Genomic DNA, 21,136 nt, shown 5'->3' on the forward strand with positions numbered 1-21,136 from the left:
TATGGAGAAGTCATGCAGAAAGTTAACCCTTAAAAAACTCCTTCAAGTAGAGACCCCAAGCACCATAAGAACACAGCCTCTAGTCCCTCAAAAAGGCAGCAACCAATCACCCAAACATGCTATGCTGTATTTCAACTCTCAAAAAATTAATTAAGCTTATTAAATTAAACTAAACTATCAGCCTGGCCCTTAAGCATGTGGGCAAGTCCACAAAGTAACAAGTAACAACAATTCTACACATTGATACTTCAGTAACTCAGTCTGACTCTTTTTCTTATCTTCTTTATTTTTCTGAGCCTTGTCTTAATGTGACCTATAGTTTTGCCTTTCTTCAAAATACGGTAAGTTTGGGGCACCTGGGTGGCTCAGATGGTTGAGCGTCTGCCTTCGGCTCAGGTCATGATCCCAGGGTCCTGGGATCGAGCCCCACGTTGGGCTCCCTGCTTGGTGGGGAGCCTGCTTCTCCCTCTCCCTCTGCTGTTCCCCCTGCTTGTGCTCTCTCACTCTCTCTGTCAAATAAATAAATAAAAGCTTTAAAAAAAAAAAAGCTTTTTAAAAAAAATACAGTAAGTTAAAAAAAAAGGGGGGAGGGAGACTGAACTTTTCAATAAATTCAAAGACAAACAAGGTATGTGTCAGCCATGATGAAATTCTAGGTGATTAGAGTTTCTTCAGATTAATGCAGTATCTCTCACCTTTATTGAATTCATTGAAAAACATCAAATAATGTAAATTATGGTCCCTCCCACACCTGCCCTAGAGATTCTAATACACCTCCCAAAAAATAGTTGGCCCCCAACCTCTGTGAAACCTGGGAGTCAACATTTTTCAGGGGTTTTTTCTACTGTTAGTATTACAGAAATAAAGTACCTTTCATTTTCTTTTCCAAATATAAAATTATATAGTGATACTGAGAATGTTTTTTCAAACCACAAATATCCTAATGAATAGTCTAATATATCCTACCCCACCTCTGAATACCAGGATTGGTCTCACCAACATCAGTTGAGAATTATTGGTCTAGTCTAACACACTTCCTTTGAAGATGAGAAAAATTGAGGTCATAGATTAAATAATTTGCCCAAGTTTGAAAAATTAATAAAAACTGAAATTTATAAAAGTAATATAAATCTATTTAATCAATTTGAAGAGGATAGCCCAATATTGTTGAAAGGCAGAGAATATAATAACCAAAACATAATTACTGTCCTGAAATGATAAAATATGATACAATGTTTCCTATATTATAATTTGGTTCTGTCTATTAAGTTCCCACAGTCTCTCTTCTATGCAGCCTCTCGTGGTGAGCACGGTACACAGCAGAGCACAATTCCTGCCCTCAGGGAACTCAGTGTCCAACGGACACAACAGACAAGTGAATAGATGACTTCAATTTATGATGTAGGTTTGATGACAGGAGAACAGAGCAAGACTGAAGCTCAGAAGAGAACAACTGAACCAAGCCAAAACTCGTGGTCAGGAAAGCTTCCTTCTTGTCACTACACCATGAGACATTCCTGAAGACAGAGCTTGTAACTGGTCATCTTACTACTTCCACAGTGCCTACTAGTCCCACGGGCTTATTAATCTTTCATCAATATCACTTGCCCTTTTGCAATAACAGTTTTCTATGTGATTCTATAGCCAAATAGTTTTTACTACTTTGCAAACACGATTGAACTCATTATTGCTCTTTTTCTTTCTTTAAACTTGAGTTAAATACTTACCTAACCATATAATACCAAGAAAAAAATCCCACTTTTACATCTTTCTATCCAAAAGGAAATTTCTCCTTCACCACCTCTTCTTTGGTTTCACTTATGAGAACTTGGATACTTGAGTGTTTTTATACATGAAAACAAAAACAGGATTCTGTTTGTATGAATCTTACAATTAAAAAAAAAATAAACCCACCAATTAAAAACCCTCAGATCAGATGGAAGGCCTGGATTATTTCAATCATAACATAGGGCAAGACTCAAAAGGTTTTAGGGCCACGTTACAAAGTCTATAATTTGGTGACCCTCAACTGTTTCGTTCCTCCTCCCTTTTCTATTGGCTTCAGGGCCCGCTGGACAAGCAGTGTGACAACATAGGCTTTTCTCAGAACACTAGAATTGTGCCACCACATTCCAATGGCTGGAGGCCAGGGCACTGCTAGTCACACAGGCAGGAGTCAGGATGTGGTGTGTTAGAATTCCCATTCAGGTTCTTTCCTGATGGCTTTCTTGGAATTGCCACCATCAACAGCAAGATGGCAAGAAATGTGTAAAATAAAAGAAATATGTGGGATGGCTGTTCAGAAAACTTGACTCCCACTCTTGTTACTTTCTAGATGTGTGACCATTAGCAATTTTTCCAATCTGTTCTGCTATCTCACAGTTACTGTATTAATCAGAATGAGACCATGAAAATTCATAGTTTCATTTCTGTTAGTGAGAGAAAAAAGGCATTCACATATTTATTTGGTCAGAGTGTAAATTATATGACCTTCTGGAGAACAATTTAGCTAGTAATTATCAGACTTACAAATGCCCCAAACTTTGGCCTAGTTATTTCTCTGGGAATCTAGCCTCGGGAAATAATTAAGAAAGTGCAGGAAGATATATGGAAAAGGATGTATACCACTGTGCTGACTGTAATAACAAAATGTTAGAAACAATCAAATGTCCAATAATAGAAACTGGTTAAATAAACTGGAATGTACCTACATAATAGTATATTACACAGCTGCTAAAAATAACATGAAAATATAAAATATAGCTATTGGTACATAATGGCATGTAAAGGTAATTACTAAGTATACAAGCAAGTAAAAAATTTGTATATATGATGTGAGGGAGATATATATATCCATAAACATCTACATAGAGAAGTGGGGTGGGTATGGAACTATATTCACCTAAGTGTCCAAAGAGTTTAACTCAGAGTAATGTATTTTATTTTTCTTCTATTTATATGTTTGTGTTTTCTAATTTTTCTATAATATGCATACATTTCTATTATAACAAGTGAAAATAACCTTACCTTTAGAAAGCACAATAAAGTGTATGAAAACCTAGACTCCACTGCTATGGTATATCCAGGGATCAGAGTACTATATACACATATGAATTATAAAATGGCCTAGGTTTTGTCATCTTAATGATATATCTGTCACTGTAAATTTGTAATAGAAAAAGCCCCCCTTTTCCATGGTAAGAGCTTGCTAAGCATTCAAAATACTGAAATATTTTGTACATTTTCACTAAAATCAACGCTCCTTTATAAACTTAATTGAGGTTAATGAAGAAACTGAAGACCTCCATACAAAAGGTGATGTTGTAAAAAGGGGAGGAAAAAAAAGCCTTGATCCATTCATCTTGTATAACAAGTTTGACAGTCTTTACCCACTAACCATACAGCAGAGAGTGTTCTAAAATAGTTACCTCATTTGCAAATAGGAAACTCCAGTTCTATTGCTGGTTCCGGCAAAAACTTTCTGCAGGAACTCAGACAAGTATAACTTGTCTGCGCTTGAATTAATTTGTCTATGAAATGAACATCATGTTGGCAAAGCCTTTAAGTGAAGTTTAGCTTTTGAATGTAAAAATATTATAAATCCTCCTTAAAATCAAGTAGGAGGAGAATTTGGAAGAGGAAGAAAAGAAAGTTCTGATGATTCATTAAAGAAAAATTCATAGCCATTTCTCAACGAGATGCCACAAAATATCTTTAATGAGCCAATTCCAGTGATTTAACTCCAAAACCTTACTCTACTGCTGCTGAAATTTGAACTATTGGCATTCATATCTGACTTATAAACACCAGTGTACTTTACATGGGTCAGGTCTTTTAAAGTTTTAGCTAACTTTAATTTAAATACTATTTTTACTCAACAGTACAAAAATTTTAATGTAGAACTACCTGAATTATACAGTATTTATACTGTATAATTTTTTCAAATTATATTTTATTGAATTGTCAACTCATAAATATATGGAAACACAACTAATAAAGAGAAATCTGTGTCTCTACCCATTATTGACTGTTTTTCAAGTGAAAGAGTCATGTAGAATTGACTGTAAGACATTCCGTAACAAATATATCAGGTCTGAGTCTACTGAAACAGCAGTAAATTACTCACTTTTAGAAGGTAGGTTAATGATTTTGGGACACTAGGACAATATTTCTCCATTTTTTTCCAATCCCTAGCTCATACAAAGAACGACAACTGGCACTCATATTTCTTTTCCTTTTTCCATACTCTTTAGTCTGTCATCTGTATTTTCATATTCTTGATTTATGAGCTTAGGTCACTATGTCCAATCCATTCTGAAAGATGCTATGGAAAATACAACATAATTAAGCCATCAAGAAAATATGAAATTAAGACAAAGACAAAAAAAAGTCTCTTGATACAAGTAAACTGAAAGGACTGCCACATAGTGCATAAAGACACGATAAAGACAATTCACATTCAAAAAGAAGATCAGTGGGCGCCTGGGTGGCTCAGTTGGTTAAGCGACTACCTTCGGCTCAGGTCATGATCCTGGAGTCCCGGGATCGAGTTCCACATTGGGCTCCCTGCTTAGCGGGGGGTCTGCTTCTCCCTCTGACCCTCTTCCCTCTTGTGCTCTCTGTCTCTCATTCTCTCTCTCAAATAAATAAATAAAATCTTTAAAAAAAAAAAAAAAACAAAAACAAAAAGAAGATGAGTGTTCTAATGCCCAAACTTAATTAGAACAGTACATTTCCTGGAACATAATAGGTGCTCAGTAAATGTCAGAGGATTTTGTTTTTCCTTTATGCTTTTTTTCAGCAGGACATTTTGTGAAAGTCAGAGCTAAACATTAAAAGATGGGAAGATTTGAGTAGACAAAAGGGAATGGAATAGGCATTAACACAGGATATTATTATGACAAAAGATTCAAAGGTAGGATGACATATTCTGATTCAATAAACTGACCCCCTCAGTTCGAGTAGTGGTGTTGGTAATGGAGAAATGAATGTACAGATGAGAGTCCAGTGATTTTTGGTGTTTGCACTTGGAAATGGGCATCTATATACCCATACTGTCAACTGAGTGTTCATCAAATGTATACTGGATCTAAAATGAGTGCTTGGAGCTCATCGGGACCTCCAGTCCCCTCGTACTCTTTCCTTGCCTAACAGCCCTCTCCTATCTTTACTCCCATAATTACCCTGCTTAGATTTGGTGGTTGAAATTCTGACTTCTCTCTTACCAATGCTCTGGATTCCCCCGCCCCACTGTCTTTCCATAGCATCTGCTTGGCAAAACCCCAACACTAGGTGAACTCAACTGTTTACTTTTTCCATGCAACTAGCGGGTTTGGTTCAGTGTTGCGTGATGCTGGTGAGAAGTAACAATTGGGCATTTTGCCATCATAAATCTGTGATCACCACTCTCAGCTGGGCTCCCCAACTTGGCTGTCAAGGAGTTGACCAAAATTCCTTAGCGTTGCTTCCACTTTTCACACTGCTTCAAGCTCTCTCCACCCCCCTCGAGTCTGACAGCTACACTTTACCTTGCGTTTCCATCTGAGAACCTTTCCTCTTACTCCACTGAGAAAATAGAAGTCATCATAAGAGAACTTCTTAACTTCTGACCATCAAATCTATCAAATCTACTTTTGTTTTCAAACCTCCTTTTCTTTTCTCATACTGGAAAAATAGCATAATCTATCATTTTATATAAAGCCAATCCCTCAACATGTACTGTAAATTTCATTCCCAGTGTTGTCTGGGACACTGATCTGTAATTAATTCCTCTCTCTCTTACATATCAACCTTCTCTCTTTCTTACTCTTTCTCATCAGTATTTAAACAAACTCAAATCTTATGACTGGGAAGGAAGGATCTTCCTCTTTCTAACATCCTTTGAATCAAATATTCTCCTCTTCTACTTTTGTCAACCTTCTTGAAAAACTTGACTATACCCATTTTGCTCTCACTTGCCACTCATACTCCTTAATCCACTGTAATCTAGTTTTCTCTGCCATGATTCTACCAGGATTGCTTTCATCAGGATCACCAAAGTCTATATATAAATAAATTCAGTGATTATTTTCAGTTATTTTAGCACTTGCCTTTTCTTCAGCCTTTGAAACTGTTGATCACTCTTGAAAATATTCTTCGTGGCTTTATGGCTCCCCACACTAGTGGTTTACTACTTACCTTCTGCTTCCTCCTTTTCAATCTTCTTTACAAGTTTCTCTTCTTATCCTTACCCCTTAGAGAGTAAATATTACGTTTTTTTCACTCTTTGCATTTTCTCTGGGCTATCTTATTTATTCCCAAGATTCCAAAATCATCCCAAATCTTTAATCTCCATCTCTTCTATGAGCTCCCAGTCCATATAACTCCAATTCTCTCTTGAGTGTCTTTAAGTGGAGACACATGAGCAACCCAGACTCAACATAGGTCCCAAACTAAGTTCATTCCCTTCATCAACCAAGTGGCTTCCCTTTGGGGTTTCCTGTCTCAGGGAAGGCTGTCATAACCCAGCCAGCTGCTCAAGTAGGGAATCAAGAGTCACCTGTGTGTGCGTGTGTGTGTGTTCCTCACACACACTCAGTCTACCACCAAGTCTACTGAATCTCATGCTGATTACTACAAACTTCCTATCACCCAGTTCATTTTTTCAACCATCTCAGTGACTGAAACTATTTAAAGTCATGTCATCTTCCTAAGTCATTAGTGTACCTAGAAGGATCATCTGTGCACAAGTTTAAAGTTCTGGTTTCCTTTTTATAAGAGATTGAAAAAAAATCTAGGAAAGGTCTTTTTGTTCCTTCATTTCATCTTTTTAATGATAATGTTGGTTAAGATCACATCCCCAATTTTTGCACAATAATTTTTTGCAGGTACACATCATCAATGTTTGGTCATGCTGACAAAACTGGAAGGAATGTGTTTTCTTTCTGCAAACATAACATTTCTACAGCCTGGAAAAATACAGGTTATTACTATTTGGCTGGAGGCATTAACTATTTATGTGTAACAGGCTGAACTGAAATAAGTGAATCAGTGTTACAGGTATCTGTTGGAATTAAGAGCAATAGTGAGAATGTCACAAGGAAATCTGATTGTTCATTGCCCTATTACCTACAAATGAACAAAAGATCACCTATGTAAGGCAAAGGTCACAGGTGGTGTTAGGGTGGTCTTCCATGGCCATTGCACCTCTTCCCCAGTCTCTGTAGAAAGATGTCCACACAGGGACTTCAGTTTAAAGCTCTCCATCTGTCCTTTTAGTTAATATGACTTTAGTGGATGACGTCAATCATTTTCTACATTCAGGAAAGACGGGAAAGGAAAAAAATTAGTAAAACACTAAGGTATATGCGTAACTACACTTTTAGTAGAAAATAATTGCGTTTACTCACGGAACAGAAAGTCCTATTTGAGACATGAGTTCATATATTTCAGTAGTTTTGAGTACAGTATCATTAGGAAATGGCCAGTTTAGCCAAAAACCCAAGTGTAATCCACAACGATTTTTCTCTTTCCTTCATCTTCCCCCACAGCAGCCTTGACAGCTCACCTCCAGTCTAGATTCTAAATCTCTCCAATTTCTCCCATCTCTCTGGCTGTCCCCCTAATGCAAGCCACCATCAGCTCTCATTGGGTTGACTGCAACAGCCTCTAACCATGGCATCCATCTTGACTTCCATAAGAATCTCTTTTCCATATAATTGTCAAATTGATCTTTCTAAAATTAATTCAGATCATATCATTCCTGGGCATAAAAATTTTCAGGTAATTCTCTTTGCCCATAGAGAAAAATACAAACTTGCCTCATCCTAAGTGGCCTTTTCTGACCCTGCCCCTGCCTAATTCTAGCTCCCTATCAGATCTCCCCCTCCTGCTACTGTTCCCATTCCTCTGTGATACAACCCTGCTTCCTTGTTGCTCAGACCCTCTACTTGCTGTTCTCTCTGACTGGAACTTTCTGTTTCCAGATTCTTCATGGCTGATTTCTTGTCATTCAGTTCTCAGCTCCACTGCCACAAAGACCTCCTAAATTAACCATCTTCACCCTCTATTCACATTGTTCGGTTGCATTTTCTTTGTAATACATTCAAAGCCCTGAAATTATCTTGTTCATTCATTTTTCTTATGTTCCTATTAGAATGTAATTTCATAAATAAAGAATTTTTTTCCTATTATGCTCATTGTTGAATTCCCAGTGTCCAGAACAGCGATCAGCAAACTTTTTCTGTAAAATGCTAGGTAGTAAATGTTTCAGACTTTACAGGCCATATAGTATTTGTTGCAACTACTCAGCTCTAGTTTAGAAGCATGAAGGCAGCCATAGACAACAGGTAATTGATGAATGTGTGTGTTACATTAAAATTTTATTTCTGAACACCAAAATTTGAATTTCATATAATTTTGATGTTTCATAAAATATTCTTCTTCTTCTTTTTTTTTTAACCATTTAAAAATGTAAAAACCATTCTTAGCTCATGAGCCATGCAAAAACAGGCAGCTGTCCAGATTTGGCCTGCAGGTCATAGTCTAACAACCCCTGATCTGGAATGACTATTGCTATACAAAAAAAAAGCTTGCCAAAAAATTCTAAACGAATGAATGAATGAACAAGGAAATGGATTTTCCTTGTGAACATGCATAGACTTGCCATGGACCAAGAGTTAATATGATTACCCATTCTACTGCTTCAGTCCTCACGATGGATTTGTTCTATCTGCTTGGTTGTTATTTGTTTATGGGAATGCCTGATCGTTAGCCTGAGTCACCAAGATCAATGTAAGACATGGAGTTCTTACAATGTAAAAAGAAGAACAGTTAAGACCTTATCTGGTACTTTACATATAAAGGCCAACTAAATTGCATTGGGTTCTATATTCAAGATTAAAATGTACATATTTGACTTTCAAAAGCTTAAACACTATGCTAAAAAATGAATAATTTATTGCTTTTAAAATATATACCTATAAGTCATGAGTGAAATAGGAAGACTCTTAAAGATAATTTTAGAAAGATTATTTTTATCTTTTCCTCCAACTCCTTACTTCATATAATTGGGGAGGTTTCCCAAAGAAAGTAAAATTTGAAGAGTTTTAAATAAGGACTTTGAAATAGGTCAAGTCGTATTTACTCTCATTAAGACTGTTTTCCCCATCTATGACGATGTTTCATGAAACTCTTTCCTTTTAACTATACCCACCCGCCCACCCACCCCCAAATGTTCAAATAAATGGAAGAGATTGAACTTCTGTCCCTAAGTTAAGATTAGAACAAATATTAAGTTTTTAAAAAAGGGAAATTACAATAAAGGTAAAATCCTTTCATTTAAAAAGCAAGTTAAAATGACAAAGGATTACTGTTAAGATACTAAATCATTCTCAAAGAATGATTTCCTTTAATAAATCAGATTAAATCACTCATCAGAGGGAAAACACATAATGTCTTAAAGAAAGTTTTAGCAAAGTCTTCAACAGCTCCTGGCAGCAGCAACTTGGTAGAAAAGTTTGGAATGACAGCATGAGTTTGCAAGAGTGCTCAACTGAGAGCTGTAAAGAGAGCATTGAGGTCTTGTTAAAAATAACTGCTGAATTGGGGATAGTACCTTACTTTAGCGTAGCCTGGGATTGTGTGCTTCTAAATTGTCACTTGTAAAAGTAATTCACAAAGTGGAGACATTTTGAGTGATTTCTTGGGCTGTCTCACAAGTACACAAGGTGTACTTCACACTTCATAGTCTCACTCTGATTAATAAAGAAAGTGCACAATATCCGGGGCAGGGAGTTATTCCTCTGGAAACTCCAACAGATTATACTAATATTTATAGCCTTTATAAGAAAGGAAGGGAGGGAGGGAGGGAGGGAGAGGGGGAGGAAAGAAAGGAGGAAATGTCTTCTTTCAATCACTTTCAGTTTGGAGCGTGATATGAAGTGTTCTCAATTGACAGTCCTTGTCTGGATATCCATTTCTAAACTTTTCTAAGCTCAGGCTTGACATGCTGAGAGCATCCCCAAGGCTTACTCATCTTTCATTGAGCCTGGAACTTGAGGTATCTGTATGAAAGCCAAGTTCTGAGTAAACCTGAGACTATTTACAGTTTCAGGTGGGAATCAGGTGCTATTCAAGACTAATAGACTATGTATTTAATGGTACTTGAATTATGAGGCATTTAGGAGTGAGGGGAGCCCCACTGCTGGAAACTGAACTTGACGAGCACCCCATTTAGCTTTGTACATCTCCCACTGAGAACCCAGCCCCCTGACTTAACACGCAGTGGATACTCAATAAATGTCTGTGTGCCATGTAGAAATACTACTGACTATAACTTGAGACATACCTTCAGGCTTCTAGAGTTAAAAATTGACAGTCTCACCAGAAGAGCCAGAGCAATCTTGAGAGAGAAGAATGAAGCTGGAGGCATCACAGTCCCTGATCTAACTATATTACAAAGATATAGCAATCAAAACAGTACAGTATTGGCATAAAAACAGACACATAGATCAATGGAGGAGAAGAGAGAGCCCAGAAAGAAACTCATTCACATATAGCCAATTAATTTATAAGAAAGGAGCCAAGAATACACAATGAGGAAAGGATAGTCTCTTTAATAAATGGTACTGGGAAAACTGGACAGCCACATGCAACAGAGTGAAATTGGACCCCTATCTTACACCATACACAAAAATTAACTCAAAATGGATTTAAAGACTTGAATGTAAGACCTGAAGTCATAAAACTCTAGAAGAGAACATAGGCGGTAAGCTCCTTGACATTGGTCTTGGCAATGACTTCTTAAGTCTGACACCAAAAGCAAAAACAAGCAAGTAGGACTACATCGAACTAAAAAGCTTCAGCACAGCAAAGGCAACCTACTGAAAGGGAGAAAATGATTGCAAATCAAATATCCAATGAGGGGCTACTATCCAAAATATATGAAGAACTTACAACTCAATCACAAAAAAACAAACAATCTAATTAAAAAATGGGCAAACAATCTGAACAGACATTTTTCCAAAGAAGACAAACAGATGGCCAACAAACACACGAAAAGATGCTTAATATCATTAATCAACAGGCAAATGCAAATCAAAACCACAATGAGATCTCACCTCACACTTACTAGAACATCTATTACCAAAAAGACAAGACATAGCAAGTGTTGGCAAGGATGCAGCAATTTCACTTTTAGGTATTTATCCTAAGAAAATGAAAACACAATTTGAAAAGATAGATGCACCCCCATGTTCGCTGAAGCATTATTTACAATAGCAATATATGGAAACAACCTAAGTGTTCATTGATAGATGAATGAATAAGGAAGATGTGAATATTATTCATGCATTAAAAGGGAACATTATTCGGGGTGCCCGGGTGGCTCAGTCGTTAAGCGTCTGCCTTCGGCTCAGGTCATGATCCCAGGGTCCTAGGATCAGGCCCTGCATCAGGCTCCCTGCTCAGCAGGAAGCCTGCTTCTCCCTCTCCCACTCCCTCTGCTGTGTTTCCTCTCTCTCGTCTCTCTCTCTCTCTGTCAAATAAATAAATAAAATCTTTAAAAAATAAATAAATTAAATAAAAGGGAATATTACTCATCCATAAAAAAGAATAAAATCCTGCCATTTACAGCAACATGGATAGACCTCAAGGGCATTATGCTAAGAGAAAACTGAAATAAGTCAGACAAAGACAAGTGTCATATGATCTCTCTTTTATATAGAATCAAGAAATAAAAATAAAACACAAACTCATAGATACAGAGAACAGATGAGGGTTGTAAGAAGCTAGGAATAGAGGGTGGGAGAAATGGGTAAACTGTTCTGGCTTTCTAGTTTAAATAAATTGTATAAAAATTAAAAAATAAAAAGACCCCATCTACAAGAAATAAAGTAAAATAGTTATGAGGGTATAGAGCATGACAACTATTGTTAATAATGTTGTATTGCATATTTGAAAGTTGCTGAGAGAGTAAATCTTAAAAGGTCCCACCACAAGAAAAAAGAAGTTGTAACTACGTATGGTGATTGATGTTAACTAGACTTATGTGATGACCATTCATAATACATACAAATGTTGAATCATTATGTTATGAGGTCATAAAACTCTGAAACTAGTATAATATGTATATATGTAATATGTCAATTACACCACAGTTAAAAAAATTTTTTGACAGTTCCTTCTTCATCCCCTCCTCTTCCAAATGCATCCCTTAAGGTGGTATTTTGCTCTGCTAGGAGAAATTTTATGAACTCTGTGTATGTGTGTATTTAGGTATGTGTTTCCTTCACTGCACAACTGCTGTTGCTAGACACAAACTGAGGGAGAGAGAGCCAGCTGAGATTTTCTGAGATTAAGACCAAAAGGCCTATAGTGGTGGGCACAGAAGTCAGGCGTGGCCTTGCTCCCCCTAAAAATTAAGTATCTCTACCTTACAATGTGGGGATGGTGCCATCGAGTTCAAGATGTTATGAAAAAGCAGGAAAAATTACTGTACTCATACTGCCTGGCTTTAAAAAAAAAAGTAAGACCTGATCAAACTGAGGTTAGCTCTGTCTCAACTATTGGTAGCCTTTAACCCACTAGTAGAAGCAGAGCGGTTGATGAAGATGTTAAGTCTGAAAAAAACAGAAAGGCAAAGTCAAGGTGGAGGTTCAGAACTTCTTTGAGTCCTTTTAGAGAAAGGTTATCAAGATTTGCATAGGGAACAATAAGAAAGTGCTTAAGGGCAATCTTAGTCAATTAGAATCTGTTTTTCTAAGATTAGAATTTGACATTTTTGATTCTAGTATAATTAAAATTATCTATAACACCCTGCAAGTTGAATACTAAACACTAAACATAAAACTAAGTCCTTGGGAGAAAGAAGAGAAGGAACCCGGGAAAACAGACCACAGAAAGTAGAGTTTATCCAACCCCTCAATTTACAATTGAGGAAATTGAGTCTAAGACAGTTTAAACAAATTAGTATCTGGGATCAGACTGGTCACAAATGAAAGGAATTTCCAACGAAGGTGACGTGAGGTCTAGCAGAGGTATTTTGGGCAGGCAGAAATTCCAATGTTCTTCATAACAAGCTGTGTTTATACACACCCCAGTGTCGCTGTTTTTAGAGATACACACAGTATGCAAATATATCTTAAAATTCTCAAGCCAACCTTAAATGCTATCATGCACATAATATGGGGAGGGATAATGTTCCCATTCACGGCATTCCTTAGGTTTGCTAAGGTTATTTGTGCTAAGCAGACAGACTGCCTTGGCAAAAATAAGGCAATTATCTGTATAGGTCAAGAAAAGGTTGACCCAAACTATCCTAATACAGTAATTGCCTCTATTTTCCACTTAATTGCCATATATTCTTCTGAAATTCCTGGAACAGTCTGTGCTGCTATTCCGATATCACACGCGCGGGCACACACACGCACGCACGCCGTGAAGCCAGATCTCTCTCTCCTCCTGAGCAAAGAAAAACAGAAGAAATGCTTGATTCTATGGTTAACCCATGAAGGGAGTGTCTCCATTTCCATTAGGATCTTCTTGCTTGCTGTTTCCCAGAGTGCCTGGCTTCCAGTGTACCAGTCGCTGACACAAGGCAAGTTGCCCCTCCCACTAAGATGAAAGTAAATCCAAAGTTCGGAGAGAGAACAAGAACGGGAGGTGGAAAGGTAGAGGTATGATACTGTCTAAGGTACTGTAATTAGTGCTGTGAGCTGAAACAGCTTCCTGTGGGTGATTATCAGCTCAATGTGGCTTGTTTGGAGAAGTAATTAAGATACTATTTATGTAGGCTCCTAAGTGAAGCTTGAGTGTCTCTCTTGGTCCTTTGAGTAAAAAGATGTCTCTGTGTTTTCTTCCAAATAAAGCTATATTGCAGCTAAACAATTTATCTTGTCTCCCAACAAAGCTTCTGAATCTAATTCCTGTTATATCTTCCTAAAATACAGTGAACTAACTACAAGGAAGGAAAAACTCAACTATCCCCACATGCTTGAACTCAGTTTGGGCTGTTACATTATTGACTCATCTAACTTGAACTGTTAAGCAAGGGAATGGCATAACTCTTTGATATTTAAACTCTAAATTATTTCTGAGCTGATTTTTCCAACTCAGCTGTATTTGTAGACATCAGCATGTCAACTTAGTGAAGTCGTTAAGTGCATCTCTAGGAAAGTGATGTGCTCTCCATTCCCTTCATGGGGAATGGGAAGTATCAGAATCTCCAATAGGGAATCTGTACTTACTATTAGCAGTCACCCTTGTCTTGAATATCTCCTCAGTGTAGATTAGCAGGGTAAATATATAAGAACCCAAAGAAATACACAACTATCTGTGTAGAAATACACAACCCAAAGAAATACACTATAAAATGTGTCCTCTCCCTCAATTTAATTGGGAAAACAAGGCATGTCCATAAAAAAAGATAAGAACAGTAATAACACAATGCAAGGTAACAAACCTCAAAGAAAGTTCTACAGACCATAAGAGTTACAGGTGTTCACAAAGCAATAAATCAGAAGTTACCAAGGGCTGAAGAGGTGACATTTTTTTTTCTTTTTTCTTTTTTTCTTTTTTTTTTTTTGCCTTGATCAGGGAAGCCCTAAGCAAGGTTTCCCAAATTTTTTTTAAACATTTGTTCCAGCTTCCACAACATTCGATTCCCATCCCTTGTGATTCAACTGATCCAGGCCAGGTAGGGGTCCAGGGGTGAGAGTGCATTCCAAAGTAGCATAAAGATAGAAAGAAATTACCCTTGATTTCTGAATGTCATCTCAAACTTACATGATTATTTTTTGCGTGTCATCCTTGCTCAGGGGCCATGCTAATCTTCTCTGTATCATTCCAATTTTAGTATATGTGCTGCCGAAGTGAGCACTACATGATTATTTTTTAAAGGGTTTCTCTTCAGTCTACCTTGGGAAGGAAGGCAGCCACCTTGAGGTTCTTTTCCCCCACTGTAGCTTTCAGCAGATCCTATATGGGGGTCCTCTCTAGGAATGAGTAAAAGTCACATGAACTGGTGAGTAAGGGACAGGCAAAGCTAGGTAGGAATAGACAGGTAGGGGGCTAGGTGACTAGGCTACACAGGAGGCTGGCTATGTAACCAGGCTCACAGAAATCTCAGATGTGAAGAAAGAGAAGGGAACATAACAAATCCCCCTTGTTTTTTCTAAATATAGATGTGATACTCACCTGATAGTTATAAATCTATCTTGTTAGCTTTAAATATAAACAGGATATTTTCATGATATTTACAAATCCACCTTGTTTGTGGTAAATGTTATAGATAAGGTATTTACCAAGTTCCCTGGTCAGTTTTCTATAAAAGACCAACCATAAAAGCCCTCGGTGGCCACCCATTCCAGTTGCCTCTCACTTTAGAGAGCTTTTTTTCCTTTCCTTTCCTTTCTGTTCTCACCTTCAGTTAATAAATTTTCATTTCACTTCACCCTTTTGTGTTTTTGAGATTCATTCTTCAATTCCATGAGATAAGAACCCTGCAACACTGGGACCCCACCAGGAGCTGGCAGATGAGTATCCATTCCCCAACAGGTCTCCAAGCATGACCAGACTTCGAAGAGTGAAAGTTTTCTTCAAAAAGAAGCATATGAAAACATCTAAAACCAACAGGCCCTTGATGTGGTACTCAGAAACATTGCCCAAATTTTCCTCTTGCAAGTCCTATCTATATGAAACCATTTGTTTATATGAAAACTTTTAAATATATATTTTAGTCATTTTGTGTTTATAGATTCCTGGATGACTAAAGTTCTCAGTTTTCACCCAAATGTGAGGTTGGAGTTTCAGTTCTCTACCCAACTAGTCAGTAAATTTGACACTTTTGAGGTCTGTCTTCAATTTAATAGTAAAAACTATTCATTAGAAATAGTATCCAGAAAAAAAAAAGAAAGAAAGAAATAGTATCCAGGTGCCACATAATCAGATTTAAGATTAAGATACCATTTTTCAAAAAAATATATATATATATAATTTATACAGAACTATAATAATGAGTTTGTATGATTAAGTGGGAAGATGCATTAGTTGAGATTAAGGAGCAAAATGGATTTTAAAAATACTCTGCCTTCCATCCGGGATTGTTGGGTAGATCAATTTAAACTATTTGTTTCAGGGGCACCTGGGTGGCTCAGTCAGTTGAACATCCAACTCTTGATTCTGGCTCAGGTCATGATCTCTGGGTCATGAGATCGAGCCCCACATGGGTCTCTGCTCTGGGCATGGAGACTGCTTATGATTCTCTCCTCTCCCTCTCTCTTCCCTCCCCAAGCATGCATGTGCTCTCCCTCTCTCTCTCTCTTAAATAAATAAATGAATAAAATCTTTAAACTGTCTCAAACTAGAAATACCTAAACAAATTTAAATTCTGAAAGTAAGGATTATTGAACACCAACCTCAGCCCCCACTAGCTGAGTCCTTCAACCTTTTCTCCTGATTCTTATTTGAAGAATGTAAAAAATGGCTCCACACTTGTTCTGATCACCTTACAATATCATCCTGAGGATCAAATTATTAAAAGAATGTAAAAGTTCTTCAAAAAAATTTTAAAGCATTTTGCAAGTGCTAGAGTTCAGATAAAAATATAAGGTAATTAGCCATCTAGCTTTAAAAGTTTAAAAAAAATGAGTGTAGTATCAGTGAAAAAATGTAGCTTAATTATAACAATATCTTTCTCTACCCCAAAGAATTAAAGAGTAAGGATATTGAGTTCTCCACTTAGTACTCATAAAATCTTCATCTACTCAGACAAGTTAAAAAGGTAAATGCATTCCCATATTCATGATTGCTACTTGTTTTATAATACAGTCACACTCATATGCTATTTCTTTTCTAATTTCCACATTTCCTTAGGATCTTGAAAATAAAATGACTTTGGTGTATGAAACTATCTTTTAAGAAAGTGAAACTACAGTAGGCATTTCCTTTAAGGTGCTAATCGAAAATCATGAGTGAATTCCATGTATGACATTAGTCGTCTCAGGTTTACCTCCTAATAGAGTATATGTACCTATTTTTTCTTCTCTGTTCTTAAAATTGCTTTTTCATGTTTGTTCAGTTATTCTTGAAATACCAATAAAATGATAAAGAATACCATTAACAGTTCTCGAGTGTTTATCATGTGCCAGGCACTGGGCTGAGCCCTCTTACATTTCACTTTACAGTAACCTCATGTATGTATCCTTACTATACAGTGAGAAAAATGAGGCCAGAGAGGTTAAACAACTAGACCAGTGTCACAAAGCCAGAACCAGAAGGGTGCGGATTCCAAGTGTACAGTGAACCCATGGCATGATGCAGCCCCTCAGTCTCTTTCTCAATCTTTTCATCTCATGGCAGGTAAAGTTTTCTTTATTCATCAATCTTGATTACAAGTGGTTGTACTTATTCCTTCAACAGCTTGGGTGAGTGGGTCACAGAGGTCTAGCACTTCTCAAATAGACCCCAAAGTCACTTTTACCATCACAGCTGTTCTGTCCCTGTCCAACCGTGGGTCTAGCACCATAAGTGAGAATCTACTAGTGTGTACCCCATGCTTCTACTTCTCTTTCTACTGAGACCCTTGCTCCTGAGCCTAAGAATACCCCACAGCCATAGCAGTGTCAAGGTTCTACTGTAGAATCTCAAAAGGCTTTTGAGATGTTTGACACGGTACCATAACTAATATAGGCAACATTATCTCAGCAAGTAGTTGCTCTTCCTTTTTTCATATATCCTGTTTGCAAATCCAAACACCAGTCTTATATTAAATCTGAAGGATCACTGTATCAAGTGTCAGTTTGTAGAGATCTAATAATAGAAAGGACTTATCTGAAGTCCACCTGCCCCCATCCACTGGGTGGTGCCCCCCCACCCCCACCCCCATCACTCAAAAGATACAGGCAGTATCCAGCTCTTAGGTTTCTGCTACTACAGCTTCTCTGTGCTGATGAAAACCAGTTTCAGGTCCCAAATCTAATTGCAGTACCAGTTAAACCAAAGCTTGGTATCTAAAGATGGTAACAAAGCAAAACAGAAGTTCTTCAAGATGCCCAGTACTCCCCATAGTGAATACTGATACAGAGATACTTTCATAGGCTTTCCCCTTGACAGTTTCTTTTTAAGAAACTTTGAGAGCAGAGGACAAAATAAAAATGTTCCCTCTTAGTAACTCTTTGTTCAACTTTTAAGCTGAAAAGTTAACAAAATGAAATCCTGCAAATCCTACCAAGATTGAAAACTGAATCTATATACTCTCGGTTAAATGGTTTTACACCTGTTTTATTTCCCCCTGTAAAAGCCAAGTCTTCATGGGTAACATGTTAAATTAGTTCAGAGTGAAAACGCAGAAGTTGATGAATGGATGGAAATTATTTTACCATGAGTGAAGGTAAAGAATATGCACTTAGGGAGACCCCAACCAAAATGAACAGAAGTCCCCTGAGACCGGAGGGGCTAATTATGAAGAACAAGTCAGAAAAGACAGACGTTGAATCTCCATGGTGAAATGAACATCAGCTGTGGAGGACAGCCCTCCATTCTGTTCTGCAACAGACAGCTCCTGTTTACCTTGGTCAGAGCTTGCCGTAAGCTTGTCAGATCTGTACACGTTGGTGTTACTCGGGTATTAATAGGCTGCATTTCACCAACAGCATGAAAGTGTAGCTCTTTCACCCTTCAATCCACTTGGGACTAATTTGAGCAATGCAAGGCATAGTGGCAGGAAGCATGTAAAAATTCCATCCCAGATCTCTGACAGCTTCAGAAACTGGTGTGTTTGCTTTAGGATGTCCAAAACAATTCTGGAACTTCATAATTGAAGAAGCTAACTACAAGACTTAGACATATTTTGAAAAGTGAAGAAGTCAAACTTTTCCTCTTGCCTGCTTCGTCCAGATCAGGGCAGAAAATCTTTCTATCAAACTATCAAATTTTGCCTTTGCGGGATTTATGCAGGCAGTGTGAGACCCACATGTTCCCAAAGCCAAGAGCTTCTGACAATAGGCGTGCAGGCCTGTAGCCTTCACATTGGTGGGCCTCAGCCCTTCCTGGCCATCAAGTAAACATGCAGAGGGTAGAGTTGCAAAGTCCCAGGAGGCAAGGCCACTAGTTAGAGTTTCCAGAGACAGCCAGCAGACCTCTGCCACTTCTCTGCGCTGCCATCCTTCAGCCCCAGGGGAAAACATAAAGGGTTCTGCTTACCAGTCAAACCACACAGACAAATACCAACTGCTCACGGGGCAGTCCAGCCCCAACTTCACAGAGAACAGCTGGTCCCTGAAAGACCAGAACACCAAGAAATTCTCGTAATACAGGCCTCAGCTACCAAGATGCTCTGTTATAGAAATTTCTTTGAATTTCCACATGGGGAAGGGACCCTGTCTGTGTCCTATTGCTGTGAAATACAGAAATCTCCTGCTTTTCAAAAGCTTGTGCTAGGCCACTTTGCTTTTACGAAAACCCTACACGTGTACTAGTTTTCGCTAACCAAAAGAAATCCACGGAGGACTTTTAAGAAAAAAGATGAAAAGCAACAACTGCGTGTACTGTTTGTTTTGCAGCAGGCTGTTACGGAGGCGGTGCGCCTGGAGCAGTGAGCCTGGCCCCACCAAGCTCCTTCCCTAGAAACCACACTCTGCATCTCTGCATCAGCGGCCAGAGCTTCCAGCTGTGTCTGTGAGCGTCTGGGCTTTATCTCCATTAATTTTGTCGTCCATTAGCAAGATGTGTCCTAAGGTATCAGAAAAGCCTAGGAGAAGGTATTTTTGGAGTCTGGGAACACTCAAAATTTTTTCATAAAAATTCATAGTAATTGTTTCTTTGCTTTACAACATTTCAGCTTACGGAAGATTTCTTAGGAGCACTCTACTTTCAGATAGTGGGAGAAACCAGTGATACTACTAAGAATGGCTAGCTAATATTTCTTAAGCACTTTCTGTGAGTCAGGCACTCTTCAAAGCACTTTCACAAATTATAATTCCTTTAATCTCCATAACAAACCTATGAGGTTAAGAATTGTTTTGGTTTGTTTTAAGTAGGCTCTACGCCCAGCATGGAGCCCAACACAGGGCTGAAACTCAGAATCCTGAGATCAAGATCCTGAAATCAAGACCTGAGCTGAGATCAAGAGTCCAACACTTAACCCACTGAGTCACTCAGGTGCCCCAAGAATTGTTTTTATCTCCCTTTAACTCAAGAGGAAACGGAGACCCAGCCTGTCCAGCAGGTGCTTGGTACATGATCGTCTTGAGATAAATATTTGCTAATTGAATCTAAAGATGTAAGAAAGCACCCCTCTGTATAAATAATGTAATAAATAGGAGGATGACCTCCAAGATCAGCCCATAAAATCTATTTAATCCATTTGTATCTTTTTATTATTAATTTAACACTATTTCCTTTAAACCTAATAAACATTATAACATTGTTTTGATAGGGAGATATGTTCCAAATTCCAGCTTGTGGTGCCATTCAACAGTTTACTTATTAAGCAGTGACTTTCTGAAACAGTATTAGTACTAAGGGAAGGTGCAAAGCTGAGCGAGGCACATCCTCAGCATTTAGGAACTTCTATCCTTACCCCGCCCCAAGGAGCAGCAGGGTACTTTCTGGAAGGACTTCCTGGCTGGTACTGGAATAACGATAAATCCTTCTGGACATAAGGCCCACTCCTTCACTACCTTAGATGCTCCTACATCCTTTCAACAGAACCCTGGGGCTCTCTGAGCTGCTCCAGAAATGGAGAGATCATCATTTCCCAAAGAGCAGTTTTAGACTAAGCTCATGGAAAAAATTTTCTCAGGTCTTCATTTTCCTTCAGCTTGTGGCACCTGTTACTGTTTGTCTGGTGACAAGTGCTAGCAGATGACAAAATTAATTAACGAGTAGTATATTAATATTAACAGAAAAATGGGGGAACAGTCCATCCTGCTTAGCTCAACAACTTGGTGTTATTTTTGTGGGCTTGGGAGTTCACAGTTGTAATTTTACAGTTCATATATAGATTTAAGTAGTCATGCTTTCTACTTGTGAGATCGATTCTAGTTTTTGTGGTGAAATAAAACGGATCGGCATTCCTTAGTGTTCCTCATTGGCATTCACATCCTCCACCACCTTAGCCGGTTAAAGATTCCAGACTATTCTTCTCTTGATTGGACCC

At 38.0% G+C, this 21,136-nt stretch overlaps 1 long non-coding RNA gene and 1 other non-coding gene across 3 annotated transcripts in view; one reads left to right on the plus strand and one right to left on the minus strand.

Annotated features, from left to right (window-relative positions):
• LOC145722860 (uncharacterized) overlaps positions 1 to 20,439 on the plus strand; it is a 33,892-nt gene extending 13,453 nt beyond the window's left edge. The window contains exons 1-3 of one of the 2 annotated variants that reach the window (XR_014147434.1): positions 17,191 to 17,337; positions 19,539 to 19,713; positions 20,016 to 20,439. This is a non-coding gene — a long non-coding RNA (uncharacterized LOC145722860). Of the gene's footprint in view, positions 1 to 17,190; positions 17,338 to 19,538; positions 19,714 to 20,015 lie in introns of those variants that run through there. The other variant, XR_014147433.1, reaches the window with a different exon arrangement.
• On the minus strand, positions 14,756 to 14,857 carry LOC115944337 (U6 spliceosomal RNA). The gene has a single exon (XR_004078900.1). It is a non-coding gene; the product is annotated as a U6 spliceosomal RNA (small nuclear RNA).
• Positions 20,440 to 21,136: the final 697 nt, after the last annotated feature.

This window comes from Leptonychotes weddellii, chromosome 8 (genome assembly GCF_054177405.1).
Source record: "Leptonychotes weddellii isolate Sample4059 chromosome 8, ASM5417740v2, whole genome shotgun sequence".
Taxonomy (NCBI): domain Eukaryota; kingdom Metazoa; phylum Chordata; class Mammalia; order Carnivora; family Phocidae; genus Leptonychotes; species Leptonychotes weddellii.